The sequence below is a fragment of the Ursus americanus genome, chromosome 8, assembly GCF_024610735.1.
Source record: "Ursus americanus isolate L20-20 chromosome 8, mUrsAme1.1.p, whole genome shotgun sequence".
Classification (NCBI taxonomy): domain Eukaryota; kingdom Metazoa; phylum Chordata; class Mammalia; order Carnivora; family Ursidae; genus Ursus; species Ursus americanus.
In genome coordinates this window covers 54,487,020-54,508,517 of record NC_142134.1, presented here as the reverse complement: position 1 = coordinate 54,508,517, position 21,498 = coordinate 54,487,020, and the positions used below count along the sequence as shown (strand labels likewise).

At 36.8% G+C, this 21,498-nt stretch overlaps 1 protein-coding gene and 1 long non-coding RNA gene across 18 annotated transcripts in view; both read right to left on the bottom strand.

The window, feature by feature from the left end:
• ARAP2 (ArfGAP with RhoGAP domain, ankyrin repeat and PH domain 2) overlaps positions 1-5,349 on the bottom strand; it is a 562,492-nt gene extending 557,143 nt beyond the window's left edge. For all 17 annotated transcript variants that reach the window (XM_087864225.1, XM_087864226.1, XM_087864224.1 and 14 more), the window contains exon 1: positions 5,228-5,349. The gene's annotated coding sequence lies outside the window, so the exon portion shown is untranslated. The remainder of the gene's footprint in view (positions 1-5,227) is intronic.
• Positions 5,350-15,746: 10,397 nt separating this feature from the next.
• LOC148109595 (uncharacterized) overlaps positions 15,747-21,498 on the bottom strand; it is a 93,029-nt gene continuing 87,277 nt past the window's right edge. The window contains exon 3 of the long non-coding RNA XR_015725408.1: positions 15,747-15,994. This is a non-coding gene — a long non-coding RNA (uncharacterized LOC148109595). The remainder of the gene's footprint in view (positions 15,995-21,498) is intronic.

Below are 21,498 nucleotides of genomic sequence, written 5' to 3'. Positions count from 1 at the left end.
AGTAACTTCTAGTAGGTGTGTTTTTTAAACTAATTATAGTATGCTTGAAATCAGATACCATTTTTTTCACTATCTCATTAATCTTTAGTATTAGATGAGTTATCACAATGCCTATAAAGACATGCCCTGAATGGAAGTTGTGGCTACTTCTAGCAATGGAACTGTAATGGGGGTCCTTTCCACATTTTCTGTATTTTTTATTGTGTTTAACTTTTAATTTTGAGTTCATTTAGACTTACAGTAGGGTAGAGAGAGTTCTTGAATGTCCTTCACTCAGCATCCTGTAATGCTAACATCTTACATGACAATATCACAATTATCAAAACTAAGATAACATTAGTATAATACTATTAGATGAACTGCAGACTTTATTCAGATTTCACCTTTCTTTCTTTCTTTCTTTCTTTCTTTCTTTCTTTCTTTCTTTCTTTCTTTCTTTCTTTCTTTCTTTCTTTCTTTCTTTCTTGGTAATTCTGTACCAAGATCTAATCTAGGATCCCCCATTGTATTTAGTTGTCATGTCTCCTTAATCACCCTCAAACTGTGATGATTCTTCAGTTTTTAATTATCTTCAGTGACCTTGAATTTGAAAAGTATAGGCCACTTATTTTTTAGACTATCTTTCAATTTGGGTTTTCTAATATGTTTCTCATGATTAGACACAGGTTACATATAATTGGGAAGAATGTCACAAATGTAATATTTCGTACCCAGTGCATCTTATCAAAGGGCAGATGATGTCAATATCTCTTATTCCTGGCAATTGTAACCTTGATCTCTTGGTCAAGTGGAGTCTTCTGAGTTTCTCCACTATAAAGTTACTAATTATCCTTTGAAATTAATAAATATTTTTTTTTGGACAATTCCTTTGAGACTATGCAACACAACTTTACCCACTAATCTTAGCTATCATTGGTGAATCTTGCTTGCAACAATTATTACTGTGATGTTCTAATGATGATTTTTTTTAAATTTCCCTTAGTCTTTCTACATTTACTAATTAGAATTATTTCTCTGTAAAGAAGAGTTATCCCTTCTCTCCCATGTATGAATGTATGTATGCTTTTATTTAGAATGAGATGTATGCATTTATATCATATAAACTCAAAGAATTATTTTATTATTTGGGTTAATATCCATTATTATTAGTAGTATTATGATTACTATCTAGTCAAACTGTGCCAGCTTGGCTCTCATGCCCTTTCATATGTTTTCTTTTTTTCTTTTTCTTTCTGTCTTTTTATTTATTTATTTTTTACCACGGCCTTATTTTTTGGCACTATAATATGTTGTAGGTTCATCTTATATATTTTATGCCCTGGCCCTGGAATCCACCTCTCCTCCAAGGAGTCCCAATTCCTTTTATTAGATAATGGTGTATAGAAACCAATATCTGAGCAGTAGGGGTGCTCATTGCTACTGAGCTATCACTACTTCTAGGCTCTCTTAGTAAACAAAACTAGGAGATATACATATATATAGATATAGATATATATGCCATGCACAGAGACACATCTATGTTTATACGTATAGTTAGTTCCTACTGGCATCTCCTACTCTAATTCAGCACCATTCTAATACTCCTTCCTTCATTATTTGTAGCTTCTTTCCCTAACAGAAATATTACTCTCATTTTCTAAAATATATTTATTTATTTGATCAACCCTAGTAAATATATAAAGTATTTTCAAAAAATGTTTTTAAAGATTTATTTATTTATTTGACAGAAAGAGTACATGTGGGGAGGAGGGGGAGAGAGAATCTCCCACTCTGGAGAAGGAGAGAGAGAATCTCGAGCAGACTCCCTACTGAATGCAAAGTCCAGCACGGGCTCCATCTCAGGACCCTGAGATAATGACCTGAGCAGAAATCAAGAGTCAGATGCTTAACTGACTGACCCACCCAGGTGCCCCAGTAGTTTCAAAGTTGTTAACTCATATCCATCTGAGAACCAAATTTGTCAATTAGGATACAGTTTGTGTACATACAGTTTCATTTAGCCTTACTGTACCAAGTCAAAACATAATTAGAAAGCTTTCTTTTTAACTTATAAATTTTTCTTTGTTTTCTGGTATAGCTCTAGGTAGAAAACCAATGCTTTATGGGTCAACAATTAATAAATCTATACAAAACCCACTGACTCATTTGGTCCATGCTAACATAATCCTAATGGCCTTATTCTACAATTTTCTACTTTAGGGCAGATCTGAAGTAGCTGCTCTCTTCCTTAATACCCTGAAGGAATCTGAATCTGTCACAGATTAGCTCTAGAAGAGTCTCCACCTCTTAGAAATGAAAAATGCATTGTTTTTATTTAGATTCAGATTTGTCTGACATAGGTTGAAATGAACAGAACAGCCAACTTTTCATTTATGGCAGTGGTTCTCAAAGCGTGGACACTGGATCAAGAGCATTAGCATTCCTGGACACTTGTTAGAAATGCAAATTCTCAGGCCCCATACTAGACCTACTACATCAGAAAATTTGGAGGTAGATCTTACATTCTGCATTTTAACAAATCTTCCAGCGTATTCTGATACATGCTGAAGTCTAAGAAACTTTGGTGTACCCACCAATCCAATCTCTTTAGGATACTTTGGGTTAGTGAGGATATGGGGTCAATTTAGAGCTAGAGTCAATTTCTGATCCTTATGGCTCTTTACCATCTAGACAAGTGTAGATATAAACCTACATATCCTTTTGGAAAACAGCAATTCAAAGGTTTTCCAAACTTGAACCTGAATCGCAGAATCTCTCAGTGGTAGCTGTAGTGTGTAGATTTGTGCTTCTTAAACTAAAGTGTGAATGTATCACCCACAGGTCTTGTCAAAAGCTAATTCTAACTCACTAGGTTTGGGGTGGGGCCTGAGGCTCTGCTATCTGACAATCCCCCGTGTGATGCCAATGCTGTGGGTCTCTTTATATCTGCCCTTCTGGTATTCTAATCTCTCAGCAATATCTTCAGAAATTAGACAATTTTGATGATGCCCTTGATTATCTCCAGCTTATTTTATCTTTGAACAGCTCTGGTCATTATTTATTGCTCCTGTCATGCCACATCTTACACCCATATTTCTCAAACTTCTGGTTTCACATTTATCTTTGGACTTTAACCATCAAGAGTCAGATGAAATGTTACAGAAGATTGAAAGTATATAAAAATTTGGGGCACCTGGGTGGCTCAGTTGGTTGAGCATCTAATTTTGGCTCAGGTCATGATCTCCAGGTCCTGGGATGGAGCCTGGGTTCTGTGCTCAGTAGGGAGTCTGCTACTCCTTTTCCCTCTGCCCCTCCCCCTGCTCATGCTCTCTCACTCTCAAATAAATAAAATCTTGAAAAAAAAAAGTATATCAAAATTAGGTGAAAGCATTCAGTTACTCAGAATTACAAAGGCTAATCAGTGGGTTAAGATTTTAATGTAAAATTTCTAGAAGGTATTCCCCTACTTAGGAATTGTATATTGAAAAATGGCAGGCACTGGTAGGCAGGCCAGGAACACCTAGGAGGACAAAAATTTATAGCGTTAACTCATCCAAAACCAAGCATTCTTTGGAAATAATAGAGACACTGTTACAAATGCATCAAAAAACAAATTGGGCATTGTTATTTGGCAGTTACATGGCTAGATTGGTAGGAGATGACTTGACATTCAAGACCAAATTCTGCTTCCGCAATGTATTCCTAATTATTTTCATTTCACCCAGTATTGATCATATCCTCTGTTAATAATATTGTGCATCAGAATTCACCTCTGATTATAAAACACAACTGTGAGCTCCCTAAGTTCTTAAAACTCCAAGTATGGCCCACAGACCAGCAGCAGCAGCTGCAAGCTTGTTAGAAATGCAGAAGCTCACATTCTACCCTATATCAACTAAGTTAAAATTTGAATTTTAATAGAATTCTTTAGTTAATTAAAATGTCCATTAGAATATGAAAAGCACTGCTTAAAGAGAAAAGGAAAGTGACTTACTCATTTTAATATCCTCACTTTAGAGTTTGGCAAAGAGTAGGGCCCCTTCAGAGCAATTCTTGAAAGGTATGGAATGAGTTGACCAATATCATTTAAATTTCTATAAATGAATAAATCTATTTAAAATTAATGGCAAGCCCTAAGATAGGGACCAGGTAGTCAAACTAAGAGTATTAATGGAGCAACACAGACGCATTCAAACATAATTTTCTAAAAACTCTGTGAAGGGCTAGTAACACAACCACAATATGTGGATCATGAACTTTGAAGCTCTGCTTTGCAATTGACCCTGTCATAGGGGATAGGTAAGCGGCAATATTGCATGATTGATCTATGTACTACAGAACAGTTATCAGCCCAAAGATATTTGCAAAAGTCTGATGTGTTCTTTTAACAGAATAATATGATATCATCATAATTTTTAAAATAATTATAATCATAATGTTCAAAGAAATGTATTGGGTACTCACTATGTTTTACAGGAATTATTTCATTAACTTTTACAGTCCTATTATGAAGTAGGTACTACTGTCCTTATTTTACAGATAGAAAAACAGATTTATATAAGCTCACTTATTGAAGAGCCACTAGCTGAACTCACGTTTGACTGATTTCACAGACTCAGTTCTTAACTACTACAACACGCAAATGTTAGCTGAGAAAATATGATGTCTTTGTAACTACATGTGTGTTCAGAAGAAGGAGCGTGAACTCCTTCCGAGCCCTAACATATGCACCAGCAATGTGGGTGTCGGCAAATTATTTAACCTGTCTCAAAATTTCTTCAACTAGGGCTAATAACACCTACTGACCTGTAGAATTTTTGTAAAGATTAATCACTTGTAATAGAGGCTGAATTAGGGAAAACTATTTTTGTTATTTCTTCTTATTATTAATAATGTCATAGTAAATAGCTGTATCTCCAAGTCAAAGTTAAAGGCCATGGAGTGAAACGATACAATAGGAGCTAACTAATGTGATGAGAAATCCAGCCAGATGAAAGGACTTTCAGGGGGAGCTCTTGGTCATTGCTCATTTCTACCTGCAGTAACATAAGAAAGCAAAAGCAATGCACTAAATAAGCAGACCCAGCTGCTTTTTATAACCCAAAGCATTTCAGCAAGCAACATATTCCTTCAGCTCAATCCGCTCTCCCTAACCCCCAATCATAATGACCCGCAGTGCCATATTTTACACAAGCATGTAGTTCATGAAAAGTAATATAAGCCATATTTACAGTGAATTGGTACTTACCAAAAATAAACAACTAACTCTGATGAATTAACATATTTCCCTTTTTGTTCCAAAGTATACGTTTGGAAAAGCCAGGGTTATTCCCATTGAGTTAAATAGAGGACTATAAAATGGGTGACTTTTTGAGCCTTGACTTGTTTAATATATTATACATTAAAAACTTCTGAAGTCAAAGGTTGCAATATGTAGGACTCAGCAAGTGTACGAAATTGTTTGTTGGTTTGTTTAGCTGCCCTTTAGACATGCTGTTCTGATTTGTAATGTATTAAAAGGACAAAGAACAGAAAGTAGACTACATGGTAAAATTAATTGCCAGCCGAGTTAGCAAGCTCTGTTGAATACTAGTATTTTGTTCTAGGATATGTATGCATATAAAAAGTGTACCAGAATGGGAAATGGAGGCAGAAGAAAAGGAAAAGTCAGTGGTACCAAAAGCTACACAGCAAAGAAAACAAAACAAATTTAATATGATCTTTTTCATTTGACACTGGTAAACATAGAGTCATTTTTAATAGGGTTGTGTGAACCGGACTTATACCATCTTGAACAAATCCTCCCTGGTGATTACCCTATGATCTAAAACCTTCTGGAGTACAGCCCCCACCCCCCCAGTTCTTTCTTTGTTTAATTACATCCTTAAGTATCCACTTGGGGCATATCATCCTTGATCTGCCCTCAAGCTACCATTAAGTTTCTCAAACATCCCCCCACCACCACCTCCTGGTCTCTCAGCAGTACTTCCAGCCTCTAGGGCTATAAAAGCAGGTATTAGGGAAGTGAGGTCGCAGACATTTACTCCTCTGGAAGCTGCCCAAGACACACTCTGTCCATAAGTTCTCCTAATAAACTATTTCTTGTCTAGCTGGACTTGTCAGCCTTTTTCTTTGGTCTTACGGTTCCTCTGGCCTTTGGAGATTGTTTTGCATAGACCCCTCTTGCATGGAATAATGATGGTCAACTCTGGAGCCAGCCTGCCTGAGTTCAGTGCCTGATCCATTTATTCTCTAGCTGTGTGACCGGGGGAGTTGGGGTGGGGAGGAATCAGATTCCTCATCTATAAAATTAGGCTTCCTGATACCTACTGCAATAGGATTTAGCTGTTTATATTTTTTTCTTTTTCTATTTAAATTCAATTAGCCAAAATATAGCACATCGTTAGTTTCAGATGTAGAGTTCAGTAGTTCATCAGTTGCATATAACACCCAGTGCTCGTCATATCATATCACATTCTCTCTTTAACGCCCATCACCTAATTACCCCATCCACCCACCTACCTCCCCTCCAGCAGCCCTGTTTGTTTCCTATAGTTAAGAGTCTCTCATGGTTTTTCTCCCTCTCTGATGACTTCCCATTCTGTTTCCCCCCCCTTCACCTACATTCCTCTGCCCTGTTTTTTATGTTTCACATATAGCATCAGGGAAATACAAGTCAAAACCACAATGAGATACCACCTCACACCAGTCGGAGCGACTAAAATGAACAAGTCAGGAAACAACAAATGTTGGCAAGGAATCAGAGAAAGGGGAACCCTCTTACACTGCTGGTGGGAATGCAAGATGGTATAATCACTCTGGAAAACAGTATGGAGGTTCCTCAAAAAGATAAAAATAGAACTGCCCTACAACCCAGCAATTGCACTACTGGGTATTGACCCCAAAGATACAAATGCAGTGATCTGAAGGAGCACCTGCACCCCAATGTTCATAGCAGCAATGTCCACAATAGCCAAACTGTAGAGAGAGCCAAGACGCCCTTCAACAGATGAATGGATAAGGAAGATGTGGTTCATATATATAATGGAATATTACTCAGCCATCCGAAAGGATGAATATTTACCATTTACATTGACGTGGATGGAACTGGAAGGTATTATGCTGAGGGCTTAGCTGTTTAAATGACGCTTCTTCAAAGAAGACTTTCTGATTCCCTTGATAAATATAACACTTGAGCATTACTCTCCACCCAGCCTTAGTTTTTTCCTTCATTACCTGGCACTTAACTATTACCTGATACTACCTTAAATAAGCAATATTTGTTTTATTATTCTCGCTCTCAAATGCAAGCCAAATGAGGGCAGAGATATTTTTCCTCCCTACTCTATGCTCAGCACCTAACAAATGACCCAGCACACAATAAATGTTCATAATTAATTGTTATTAAAGACAAATGGATTTATTTGTAAAATATTTGCTTATATTTTACAAACCACAAAATATTTGTTCATTCACTGAAAACTATCTTTCTCCTTAAAAATTTAATTCATTATTTTGAATTGATGAAGAATAAAAAGAAAGCTATCAATTTTAGACAATAGAATTATGTTCTGAACACTTTTCCTCTCTTACCTGTATGGTATTTTCATTTTAGCAGTAAACATATCTAAGGGGCATGAACGGAACTGGTTCAAACAAAATACCAAAGACAGCTTTCTCCAAGTTTTCGTTGAGGTTCATTTGGTTATAAGCAATAAAAAAAACCCTACAATAGTTTATCTAAGAATAAAGATAAAAGAGTGCAGGCTGTTCATTGGAAGGAGACTAGAATATCTCCCAGAATCCTAATAATAGCTGCCACTTGTAGGTGTCCGTTTTGTTCCGGGCACCAGTCTAAGTTCTTTATGTAATTACCTTACTGCATTCTCCCATAGTCTCTGTAAGGTATTTACAGCTATAATATGCATTTTATAGATCAATAAACTGTTATATAAGCCTCCCAAGGTCACACATTAGTAAGTGACAGATCTGGGATTCAAACCTAGACAGCCCGACTCTTGGCCCTGTGCCCTTATCTACTCTGCCATACTGCATCCCAGATGCTCATGAATAGTGCATGGCCAGGCTTCAGGAAGGGCATGTACTTCAGTAGCTCCAGGGATCTCATGGTATTTCTAGGGTCCTGACATGAAGATGACTCATTCTAGTGACTGTCAGTTTCAAATTCTTAGGAAAAAGAAATAATTGCCTTCGATGTCTGCCCTGCATTAATAAACAAAAACCATTGGTTTAGGGACATGAAATATAGATGTGTCATTGCAGGGTTAACTCTTGTGGTATAAAGCCTTCCTGAGACAAAAGATAATTATTGTAAATTCCAAGAATTATTTAATATATAAGATGAGAAATATGAGGGATGTAGTCTATGGATTTAGACAAACATTAATAAACAGAGGAAAAAATACATTCTGCTTAATTTTGTGACAACCTTAACTGCTATATATTATAACTCCCATTTCATAGGTGAGAAAACTGAGAGCAGGTTAATTCATACCCAAAGCTGAAGAGTTAAAAAATCACAAAGCCAGGCTTTTACACACATCTATTTGATGCAGGATGGCAGGGTTCTTATCTCATGTAGTCGAAGAATGGATCTGACAGACACAAAAGGGTGAAGTGCAGTGAAAGTTTATTAAGTGAAGGTGAGAACAGAAAGGAAAGAAAAAAGCTCTCTAGAGTGAGAGGGATCCCAAACGGGTTGCCACTGTGGGCTTTCACTGGTAGTCTTTTATTAAAAACTGCCTAGGGAGCTTAAATCTTCTTGACATCTTTACCACTGATAGTGCTGTGTTTACTTTTTCTTTGAAGTTTGGTCATTTTCAGTGGTCCAGCTGTAGCCATCATAGAGTATCTCATCTCTGACATTTAAGACAAATGAGGTAGTCTTGTTAGTCTCATTATATTCTCTTATCTCTGGTTTTGTATGCCTCAGCATTTTTCCACATCTGGGATTTCTGGGAGCCTGAACACATAGCCCCCTGCGTGAGCCTGGTCATGTAGACCCTACCTATCTCTCCCTACCTAGCCCCACCTGTCCCTTACTCATATTGACTCCAAAGTCCATGCTTTCTCTATTACACTATAATCCCTCCTTTTTGGTTGGCTAAAAATTGATCACAAGGAATGGAAATGGAGCATAAAGATGGAGCATTTATAAGAAAATTTTAATAATCTTCGTGGCCTGTAATGACAATACGCAGGAGGTATGTAACAATTTTAAGAGATTTCCTCTTATTTGTCTAAAAAATTCAAAATACTCTTCAAACAGAACATTATATAATTCTCAAGCTCTACATTAATTTGATTCAAGTCCATTCAATAACTCTATAGCCAGTTAATAAAGTAAGATCTGACTCAATATAGTATGAAAGAAAGAAGATATATGAAAAGGTATTGAAACAAATGACTAGTGGGAAAAGCTCAAGAGATCATACAACATATACTGTTCATAAATTGTATTTCTATTTGACATACCGGAATGATAAACCATCATTGCTGAAGTTGGCTGTATCAAAATCTTATTGATTTCTTAATTTGAAATAGAAGCATAATCTGTTAAGAAACTTATTTTAATGAGAGATAGTGGGGGAAGGGAGTTAATTCTCTACCTTTTCTCTCTCCAAGTATTAAAGCAATTAAAGATAGACATTAGAAAAAGTTAAGGATCAAACTCCCAGCTGCATTGTCAGTGGAAACTGAGTTACGTATAACAAATTCAACCTGAGGTAGAAAATGGCCTCTCTACTCCTACCACTTTACTTGAAATTATTCATCCAGTCCCAGGCAGTTGTTGGACATGAAGACCCCCAACCCTCTGCCTCCCCCTCCAAAAAACCTGCAAAGGAAGTTTATACATGGGGTTTACAAGAAAAAACAGAGGGTCCCCGTGCCACCTGCTGACAATGACATTTTCTATTTCACACCGATAAAATTATCAAGAGCTCCTTCCACCAGGAGATAACTCATTAAAGAGGAGCCAAGATGGTTGGAACATTTATTATCACTGGTTCTAGGTGAAGAGAAGTTACTAACTTTTGTCCCATCAAGATAATTCAGTAATGTTTCTAGCCAGCCATCTATCCATCTATCCATGTACATATCTATGTAGTTACAGATACATCTATATATCTAGCAATTTGCATATCTAGGAATCTCTATTTATCTATCTATGTATCTATCATCTATTTATCATAAAAAAATCTCTAATCCTAAAAGTAGTGCATGGATGATTTTATGTACCAAAGTTATTTTCCAGATATACAATTATTATGACTAAATATTAAAAATACTAACTAGAAAGATGTACTTGGAGATAAATATCATAAGCAAAAATTTTAGGCTTGGATTTCAGGGACTTCAAACCTTCATTTGCTGAACATAAAATCTATGCTGTCATCATTCAGAGCAGGTGTAAATTATTCCAGGTACTATCCCTTTCAAATGTTTGGTAATTTACGAATTTCATTTAGAAGTGAAAATCATCCACCCTGGGAAGAAGGAAGTGCATGACAAAGTAATTAGTATGAAATTGACCTCCTAGGGTCCCCAACTCATTTCAAATGAATATTTTAATATCACACTAAATAATAAGCACAATGCCTTACAAATTTAAAAATACATGAAACGCTAATAAGATGGGATAGATGCTCTCTGCTATGAGTTACTGAACAATGCATGTATGTGTTGAAAAAACAAGATGCTATAAGCATTTGACAAAGACCAAAGCTGAGAGTCTCCTAAACTCATAAACAATACCTCACAATTTTCCTTAAACTGGGCATCAAAGTAGAGATGAAGGGCAAAAGGTGCTTAAAGAGAACTGATTAGACTTTATATTATTGTCATTGTTGCTTAAGATACCCCAAATTCTCTCTCTGTGGTGATTCTCTCTCTCTCCCTCCCAGCCTTCCCCCACTCAAAGTCTCTTTGTTGAATCTGTAACACTACATCAAAGACTAACGATGTACTATATGCTGGCTAATTGAACACAATAACAAAAATTAATTAAATAATTAATTAAATAAAAAAATTTTATATTGAAAAGAATCTATAACATTCAAGATTTTTTCTGGACTCCCAAAATTTTGTCATAAGATTGCAGGGGAAAATGGTTTTTTTTTTTTTTTTTTTTGCTCTTCAGTAAAAAAAATAACAGAAAGATTCTATTCGTCTGTTATTTCATTTTAAATTTTTGTAAAACACTCCCCTATGTGACAGCATAGCTATAGTCGAGACTCTTCCTGAGACGTGTAGTCAGGAATTTGCCACCCTGTAGCACGACAACATGGGCAGAGAAAACTAGTGTTTTTTTGCAGTCCTGAATAAGTTCTGGAGAGCTACTGCACAACATTATTCCTTAAGTTAACAGCACTGTATTGTACACTTAAAAGTCTGTTGAGGATAGATCTCATGTGAAATGTTCCTACCAAGTAAAATATAATAATAAGAATAAGAATAAAAGAATAAGGAGAAGGAGAAGAAATGTTATTTATCAATTCTTCTGGAATGGTGCTTCTTAACTGACAATGGTTTCGGATTTCTCTGAGAAATTGTTTAAAGTACACATGATATATGCCCACGCATAATACCTGGACTTCTGCTTATAAACTGAGGTCTGAGGTCTGAGGTCAAGTAAAAGCTATGCCTAATTTGGGAAAAGCTACCCAGTGAGATCACCATGCATATCTCTGGCTGGAAAGGACTCTTCTATAAAGCATAAAATTCACCTCTGAAATAAAACCAGACCATCAATGAGAAGCCTATGGGACGATATTCATTGCAGCTGTCTTTCCTCCCCATATTCCTTGGCCACAAATCATGCCATTGACTGTGTTTGGGTAAACTCTTTCCTGTCCCTTGCTTATTTGCTTACCTTCCAGGCTTCTTTCCTCTGTTTTTTAGTTAGAGATACTTTCAGCATCATTATCAAAGTGCATGTTGATCTTTCCTGCTGAGCATTCTAAGAAGAATGCATTTTTTTAAAACATATCTTTCATTGAGTATTTTCAAAGCCTGGGATTAGCTTGCTTTTAACTGCCTCCATCTGCTGCTGTTCCCTAGATAGAACGACCCCTGTCACTTCATAGTGCGATCCATATATCCAGAGGGCATTTTCTCCTTCTACCCTATTCCTTGAGATTGCAAAGTAGAATCCATGATTCCTTCCTTAAATGTTTGTTAAAGGAGTGCCATTTGGTGTGGAATCCTTCTTTGTTATGCCAGACTCTCTCTCTCAGTGCAGCATGGGTTACAAGGTCTCAGAACAATGATCTTGAAAGTGTGGTCCCAGGAGAAGCAGTATCAATGTTACCTGGGGACTTACGAGGAATGCAAATTCTTGGACACAAGTCCAGACCACAGAATCAGAAGCTTGAGATGCCCAGCAATTTTCAACCTGTCAAAGCCTCCGGGTGATTCTGAGACGTGAGGTTGGAGTACCACTGTCTTGGAGTGTAGTCTTTCTGAACCAGGGGTACAAATCATAAATTTGCCTTGCCTGCCTTCTTCTACTAAATGTCATTTGTCAGTGTAAAAATAAAAACATTTCCACCTATTTTTAAAGTCATTTAAGGGGGCAGCATCACTCAAATTCAGAACCATTTTCCATGAATCTAAAGGACTCAGACACTCCCTAAAATCCCCTTCACATTGTCCTAAAGGGCCCAGAGATACCCCTTGGAACAGCATTCCAGAAGGGTTCTGGGTACTATTAAATATATTTGATATTCAAATTCTGTAAGAGCATAGAATAAGATATATGCAAGTGATAAACACTTGTCAACATGCTTTCTCTTCTAACATTAAGAGCTTTCTCAAAGGAGTTCACTTTAGGTAAAAATCTTTATCACATAGTAGTGAAAATATGTAGCTGAACAAGAATTTTTTAAGCTGAAAAAGTTATAAAACATAGAAATTAGAAGGAAATAAACCACCAATTCTAAAAATAACCTATTTTTCAGGGGTGCCTGGGTGGTTCAGTTGGTTAAGCATCTGCCTTCAGCTCAGGTCATGATTTCAGGGTCCTGGGATTGAGCCCTGTGTGGGGCTCTCTGCTTAGCCAGGAGTCTGCTTCTCCCTCTGCCTCTCCCTCTCCCTCTGTGCTCTCTCTCTCTCTCTCTCTCAAGTAAATAAACAAAAAAAAAAAGTTTTAAATTTTAAAAATAACCTATTTTTATGGGGCACCTGGGTGGCTCAGTCATTAAGCATCTGCCTTTGGCTCTGGTCATGATCCCAGCGTCCTGGGATCGAGCCCCATGTTGGGCTCCCTGCATCTCTGGGAGCCTGCTTCCTCCTCTCCCACTCCCCCTGCTTGTGTTCCCTCTCTCGCTGGCTGTTTCTCTCTGTCAAATAAAAATAAATAAATAAATAAATAAATAAATAAATAAATAAATAAATAAATAAAATCTTTTAAAAAAACAACCAAAAAACAAACTATTTTTAAAACACCTTTTAGAAAGTAAGGAAATATTTAAGTAACCATTATATATAACACCCATGCCCCTGTGCTAGCATTATGTATTATATTGGCCATGCTCTCAAAGCTTTGCCTGGTTGGCTATCACAGCTCTGCTTCAAGCAACTCTTCAATTTCTATGTTGTAACTTCAGTGTAAAACTCCTGAAAGAGAATGTAATTAAGTGACTGATGCAGGCCTTTGAGTTGTCTATGTCACAGACAGCAAGTCAGAATGAGCAACTGTGTCTTTATCCCAAGAGGATCATTTCCATTCCATGAGAGAGGGACCGTTTTGCATTATTTAAAGTCCTCCTGGTATCATCTTGAGGTGCCAGGAAAAGAATTGGTATGAGAATAAGGGCAGTCTTATTTCTGCTTCTCAAACCTTGGGCAAGTCATTGAACCCCAATGCAATTGTTATAAACCTGTTTCTCAGGTTTAAATTATTGCCTCTACCCCCCCCCCAAGGAGACTTCCTAGAAATTTCTCCAGGCTCCACTTCCCACCATCTTCATCAGACTCTTTAGAGCTAAGTAAGGTCTGCGCAGTTATATTTCCCTAAAAATTCTGTAAGTGTTTCTGATTTGTACCCCTGGTTCAGAAAGACTATACTCTGGGGTGCCTGGGTGGCTCAGTCGTTAAGCGTCTGCCTTCAGCTCAGGGCGTGATCCCAGTGTTCTGGGATCGAGCCCCACATCAGGCTCCTCCACTGGGAGCCTGCTTCTTCCTCTCCCACTTCCTCTGCCTGTGTTCCCTCTCTCGCTGGCTGTCTCTCTCTCTGTCAAATAAATAAATAAAATCTTTAAAAAAAAAAAAAAGAAAGACTACACTCTAAGACCTCACATCTCAGAATCATGCAAAGGCTTTGATAGGTTGAAAATTGCTGGACATCTCAAGCTTCTGATTCTGTGGTCTGGACTTGTGTCCAAGAATTTGCATTCCTAATAAGTTCCCAGGTAATACTGCTTTTCCTGGGACCATACTTCTAGGAGCATTGCTCTGAGACCTTGTAACTCAAAGTGCGGTCACCAGGCAGCTTGTTAGATAGATATTATCTAGGAGATTATAAAATGCAGAATCATAGGCTATACCCCAGACCAGCTAAATTATAATCTACTTTTTAACAAGATCCCTAAGTGAGTCATATGCACACTAAAATTTGAGAAGAACTGGTCTAAGTTGTTTTGAAATTTCTGTGATTTGAATTTTGATAATGAGCTGTTGGCTTGCTCAGGAATGGCATATATTACAAAAACAACAATTTGCTTTGTTTTTTGAAGCACTTAAAGTCAAAATTAACTTCTATTAAAATATCATTAAATATTTCCATTTTTTAACTTTTCTTTAACTACCAACATTTCCTGATCTGATATTTGAACATAACTTAGGTTTATCTTGAAGTTCTTAAAAGTGGTTTCTTTCACAACTTGGCTCTTGGCACACTCAAGGTTCTGCTTAATGACTCATTCATTCATGTCATTCCTGCTGTGCCTTACAGTGCATTCATATTTTATGTTGGCGCTTTAATCCTTTCTCAGTCTACTTCCTGCTGTGGTGTTTAGGGAGATTAGCTCATAAAACTAGTATATATAAGATATTACCAAGAAATCCTCCTATAGCAAATATTTTACAACATTTAAGCAACAAAGAGATATCTCTCTTCTGCCTTCCACCTCCTACCTTAAGAACATGTGATGAGCACTGGGTGTTATACTGAACAGAGGAATCATTGAACATTATATCAAAAACCAGTGATGTACTATACCTTGGCTAACTGAATTTAAATTAAAAAAAAATTTTAAAAAAGAACACAATTTTCTAAATTTCCCTAAAAACAGGTGTGTATAGTGCTATGTAAAACTTCATATTTCTTGTTTTATCTAACTAGCTATCATTCTCACTGAAGTTCCTAGAGTACTTGTAATTTTGACATTGGATATTAGTGGAATTGAACTATCACAAACGTATATATAATAGTTTAAGAAATTTATAACCAAAGTTCCCATCCCTTCTGCAATATCACTTTCATGTTTCATTTCCAAACATTGTTTTTCCTGCAGAGCTGGACCAGGATGAGTGAGGAACTTGCACAGCCTGGAGCATAAGTGCCTCCTTAAAATCTATGTCCTGGATTCCTCACTTACTTAAACTAACTCTTATCCTGCCCCAATCTCCGGTATTAGTTATCTGTTGCTGTGTAACAGATTATCCCAAATCTTAATGGTTTAAAACTACCAACATTTTATTACACAGGTTCTGTGGACCAGGAATCCAGATGCAGCTTACCTGGGTCCTCCATCCCAAGGTCTTTTATCAGATTGAGATCAAGTTGTCAACCAGGAACTATAGTTATCTCAAGGCTTGACAAGGAGACAATGTGCTCCCAGTCTCATTCACATGGTTGTCGGCAGGATTTGGTTCTTCATGGGCCGATGAGCCAAGGGCTGCAGTTCCTTGCTGGCTGCCAGCAGGAGACCTCCCTCAGGTCCTTGCTATGTGGGACTCTCCACACAGAAGCTTACAACATGGTAGCTTTCTTCTTCAGAGAGAGAGAGGGAGAGAGAGAGAGAGAGAGAGAGAGAGAGAGAGACCAATATATTAGCAATGATATCTTACCAGTTTTGTCATGTTCTGTCCATTAGAAGCAAATCATGAGGGCCAGCACACACTCAAAGGGAAGGGATTGCAAAAGAATGTGAGTATCAGGAGTCATGGATTATTAGGGTAATCTCAGAAGTCTTCTCACCAACTTTCTCTTACACTCTTTAGAATGCTATCCCTTGTTCCTTCTTCTCTCCCCCTCCCCCTTCTCCCTTTCTCCTACTCCTCCTTTTTCTTCTTCTAATCCAACATATGTCATCATGTCTGGCAAAATGGAATACACTGTGCCTATTGGTAAATGGATTGACTTGGAGTTTCATTATTTTACAATTTATTTGAAAATTCTTTTTAGTCTTCATTTAATTTATTTTTTCATCATGATAAATATACTCTTTAATCCCCATCCCCTACTTCCCCCATCCCTCCACCCACCCCCACTCCAGTAACCATCAGTTTGTTCTCTGTAGTTAAGGGTCTGTTTCTTGGTCTCTCTCTCTCTCTTTCTCTCTCTCTCTCTCTCTTTTGCTGGTTTGGTTTTTTCTTAACATATGAGTGAAATCATATGGTACTTGTCTTTTATGACTGACTTATTTCACCTAGCATAATACTCTCCAGCTTCATCCATGTCCTTGCAAATAGCAAGATTTCATTCTTTTTTATGACTAAGTAATATTCCATTGTATATATACCACTTCTTCTTTATCTATTCATCTATCAGTGGACACTTGGGCGTCTTCCATAGTTTGGCTATTGTAAATAATGCTTCTATAAACACAGGGATGCATGTATCCCTTTGAATTAGTGTTTTTGTTTGAATTATTGTATTTAATTTGAAATACTTTTAAGTTATCTAATATGTTCTAAAAAATAGGAAAACAGCCCTTGCTGCTTTACCAGATAGATAAATGACCTGGCATTATCAGCTAGGCCTTGGTGTTACTAGGAGATCACCTGAGACTCAGAGCTAGCCCACAATGTTCTTCTGTTAAATATATACATTTCACAGGACATCATCATTTAAGGCCATTTGGTGACTCTAATGAAGCCAGACAAAAAAGACCACTGTCCAAATGACAAAAATGATCACTCATCCTTATTCTGACTGATTATAAGTGACTGAGACTTCATTACCAGTTGCAGCATTAGCCTTGCTTTCTCTTCTCACTTTCTAAATGAGTTATTAAGATACCCAATGATAGAATTACCTTAACTTCCTGACAGCATCCAACCCACTGCAAAGTCTTAACTACCTTGAACTCTCCTCAAAATCGCCTAACCCAAGCCCAAGTCCTGCATAAGCCCTTTCTTCTTTTTCTCCTCCTCCTCCTCCTCCTCCTCCTCCTCCTTCTTCTTTTGAAATATTTTATGTATTTATTTGACAGAGAGAGAGAGCACAAGCATGGGGAGCAGCAGGCAGAGTGGGAGGGAGAAGCTGGCTCCGCACTGAGCAGGGAGTCTGATGCAGGGTTGGAGCCTGATGCAGGGTTTTATGCCAGGGCACTGGGATCATGACCTGATCTGAAGGCAGACGCTTAACCAACTGAGCCACTCAGGCACCCCTGAAAATAAGCCGTTTCTAACACACTCTAATGGAGACACTCCACGGCTCTCCACATGTACCTTTCATTCTCATGATGACAAATCACAAAATTACCTTTCTTCAACTACAGCTGGTCTTTGGCTATAGGGCATTGGTCATTTCAGTCATTCATCTTCAAAGTGATATAAATTACTCATCGTGTACTATTTGGGAAGGATTTGTTTGTGATTATATAACAGCCTTTTTTCTTTCTTTACTTTTTTCAAAACTTGATTTATGAAAACAAAATAAAGATAGTAGTGTTCTCTTTTATTTGTTATAAATTGCACAAGATCTCTGATGATGGGTCATCTGGTTCTGAACAGCCATTAAGCCAATGTTGTAACCAGAGAGAAAAAACTAGCCTCATTCTCTTTTGAATCTTACCCTTTCAATTAGTCCTGTCCCCAAGTGCACATACGTAACACTGAACAGAGTGCTGATTGCCTAGCAAGAACTGAAATATACATTCCCTAGGAAGTCACCACAATATTTTTCTACCACTGTAAGTTTGGCCCATTTTCTCCAAAAGCACTCTGCCAAGTGATGGCCCCTGATAAAGCAGAAAATAGTTACATTGGAGTCTAACTATCCCAGGCTTTAAGTCCATCCATGATAGAAAGTTCAGCATTTACAGAAGTATACTACCTCCTTTGCAGTTCTAGGATATTTTTTAATGTAAAACTTGCATAGAAAAAATAATGCTATTAAACTGAATTCCATACCTCTAATTAAATTTTTCTGAGCTTTAGGTCAGTCATATGTAAAGAAATAAAAGTTGGCATAACAAAGTACTTACACTGATACAAGGCAGACAGCTTTTGTTAATGATGGATGGAATATAAATTGACCTCACTATCTTTAAGCATATAGATAATTAAAGTATAAATGCCGTTGTTTGATGACACCTCTGATTTAGTCATTTTCAGTTGCATTAAATTGTGTTAGTACTTTTTTTAAAAAGACTATTAAGTAATCAGTCAGAATATGAATAGGTGATTCCTGCTTCTTGTCTTGATAACAAAAGTGAAAGGGATCTATGACTCAATCACTTTATAGGTGGTCAGTCATTATAAATGTACTTTTTATTAAATTCATTCTGTTAAATTTCTTAGATTATAATGGGAATGAACTTACACCTTGTAACTATTCCTTGTATTTTCTTTTCCTTTCTGAATGAGAAGTAGATATTAAGAAGTAATAGAAATTCTACAAAACCAAGTGAAACAGAAGAGAAAGAACAACATATGCCTTCAGAATACAACAACAAGCACCATTTTTGTACAGAGACAACGGTGATGTTCTGTAAAGAGGTGTAATTTTTTTTGTAGTTGGGGGAGTGGGAGTTGTTTGCTTTTTGTTTTGTTTTCTGGTTTTGCATTTTAAAATCCAGACATAGCCTTCCTTGGACCATAGTATTAAAAGATTAAATTGCCATGTGAAATATTAACCAGAAAGAGTGATCAAAAGTGTTGGCCATATTGTTTCAAGGCACACGGTAGCTGGCAGAGGAAAAGGCACATTAAGTTTGCTACTACGTTTTAAGAGAATTCTTTCCAAAGTGTTCCAATCAAAAGTAAGCATGTTTCCAGGATTTGAAAATAGAAGAGGATCAAAAGATCTCTAAAACATAAATCTGATAGATGAAGAAAAAAGAGTGGATCTGATATCTCAAAAATCATCAATAAGGTAGCTCTGGGAGGACCAAATTTAATAAAAGTAAAAAAAAAATGTAAATGGAGAAAAAGACACATAATTTAGGATGAATATAGGAGAGGCACAGATGTCTCAGAATAGTTTCTAGAAATAGAAATCCTAGAATAACCTGAGGCTTGTGAAAAAAGGTAAAGGCAAGAAAATGGTACTTTTTTCCCATATGTTTGGAGATGCAAGAAAAGGAAGAGATACAGCCATTGCTTATCACAGATGATGTAACATGATGGGTGACAAAATGTGAAAGCTTCTCAGATTTTGTTTTCATCATCTTCTCTATTCATGCTTATATAGATGATCTTCAGACAAGAAGTTTAGAATGAACTTGGAATAAGAGAAAAGGTGATGAAAATTAGTAGCAGGAGCTCTCCGTATTCCTAAGGCTAGAGGTAAATCCTAAAAAGTCTTGGAAATGTATTTTATCATTTCATGTAGTGCCTTATATTTAAAATATTTTCCCTAATAATTTAATGCTGGTAGTTTTATTACCAAAAGCAAAAATCTCTCTGTTTTATAGCCACATTCCAGTGTTAGTTGCACGTATTTTTTGCCTCTACTGTAATTAGGTAATTTATCAACTTAAGGATATTGCCTGTCTATGACATTAGTCGGTGTTTTTTTCACATCTGAAAAACGATTTGCTATTCTACCTTTTATTGTAACTGGTAATTACCTAGTCAATCCACTTCAGGCTTCTTATAGATCAGTTTTATGAGACAGTATAATCCACATATACCTTCTCTTAAATAAATACAGTCTAAGTGGAACATCATGTTTGGGTTTTAATATATAATAATACTTCAGTAGACTGAATCAAATTTACTTTTGTTATAGTTTCGGTTCCTGAGTATAAACTGAAATTGGGATTATATGCATCAAAATGTGCTTCGTCCTTTGCATTCCATGCAACAGAGATAAATGGTGATCCAGAGGCTTCTTTGAAAAAGTCTTGATTAGCAGTGAAGAGAGCAAGGGAATGAAAATGGGGCTGCAAGAAGCAGAGAATGCTTGATTATCTACAATTATGACAGGCTGGGTGGGAAAGGTGGGTAGCCTGAAATGGTCGTCATTTGCTTTACTATATCTTATGATTCTTTTGAAAATAAATACAGATGTAAAACTAAACTTAAACATTGTTTAGTCCATGCAGGCTGCTATAACAAACTGCCATAGACTGGGCTGCTTGTAAATAACAGAAATCTATTTCTCACTGTTCTGGAGGCTGGAGATCAAGGCTATGGCAGAGTGTCACTTTCTAGTTTATTGGCTGCCTTCTCACACGGTGGAAGGGTGCAAGGAATCTCTCCAGTGTCTCTGTTATAGGGAATTGATCTCATTCATATGGGGCTCCACCCTCTTGACCCAATCACCTCTGAAAGGCCCGACCTCCTACTATCAACACATTGGGGATTAGGATTCAACATATGAATTGGGGAGAGACACAAATATTCAGTCTGTTGCAAATACAAACAACAGAAATTAAACACGCACACATATATACACGTTCTAGATGATAGTCCTTGGTCAGCTATATATATAGCAAATATCTTCTCTCACTCCATAAAATTATCTTTTTATCATCTTTAAAATAGCTTTTAAGTAAACAGGGTTTATAATTTTAAGTAGTCAAATTTACCAACTTTCTGTCTTTTTTTTTTTTTAAGATTTTATTTATTTATTTGAGAAAGAGCAGGAGCAGGGGGGAAGAGCAGACAGAGAGAGAGAAGGAGACTCCCCGCTGAGCAGGGAGCCTAACATGGGGCTCAATCCTAAGACTTCAAGATCATGACCTGAACCTAAAGCAGACACTTAACGAACTGAGACACCCAGGCACCCCTATGTCATGTCTTGCTTAAGAGTTCCTTCCTCTTCCAAAGTGATAAAAGATAATACTTTTCTGTATTATCTTTTTAAAGCTTAAAGTTGGACTTGAACTTTTTTAGACCACCTGTGACTGATTTTATAGTATGATGTGATATAGGGGTCCAATTTTATGCTTTCCTTATAGATAACTAATCATCTTAACACCATTTACTGATTAAGTTATTATTCCCTGACTATCTTTACTACCAGATCTCCTTAAAAAATTAATTCTTGACATTAGGTAGGATACCTACTCGACTTGTTATTTCTCAAGAGTATATTGGCTA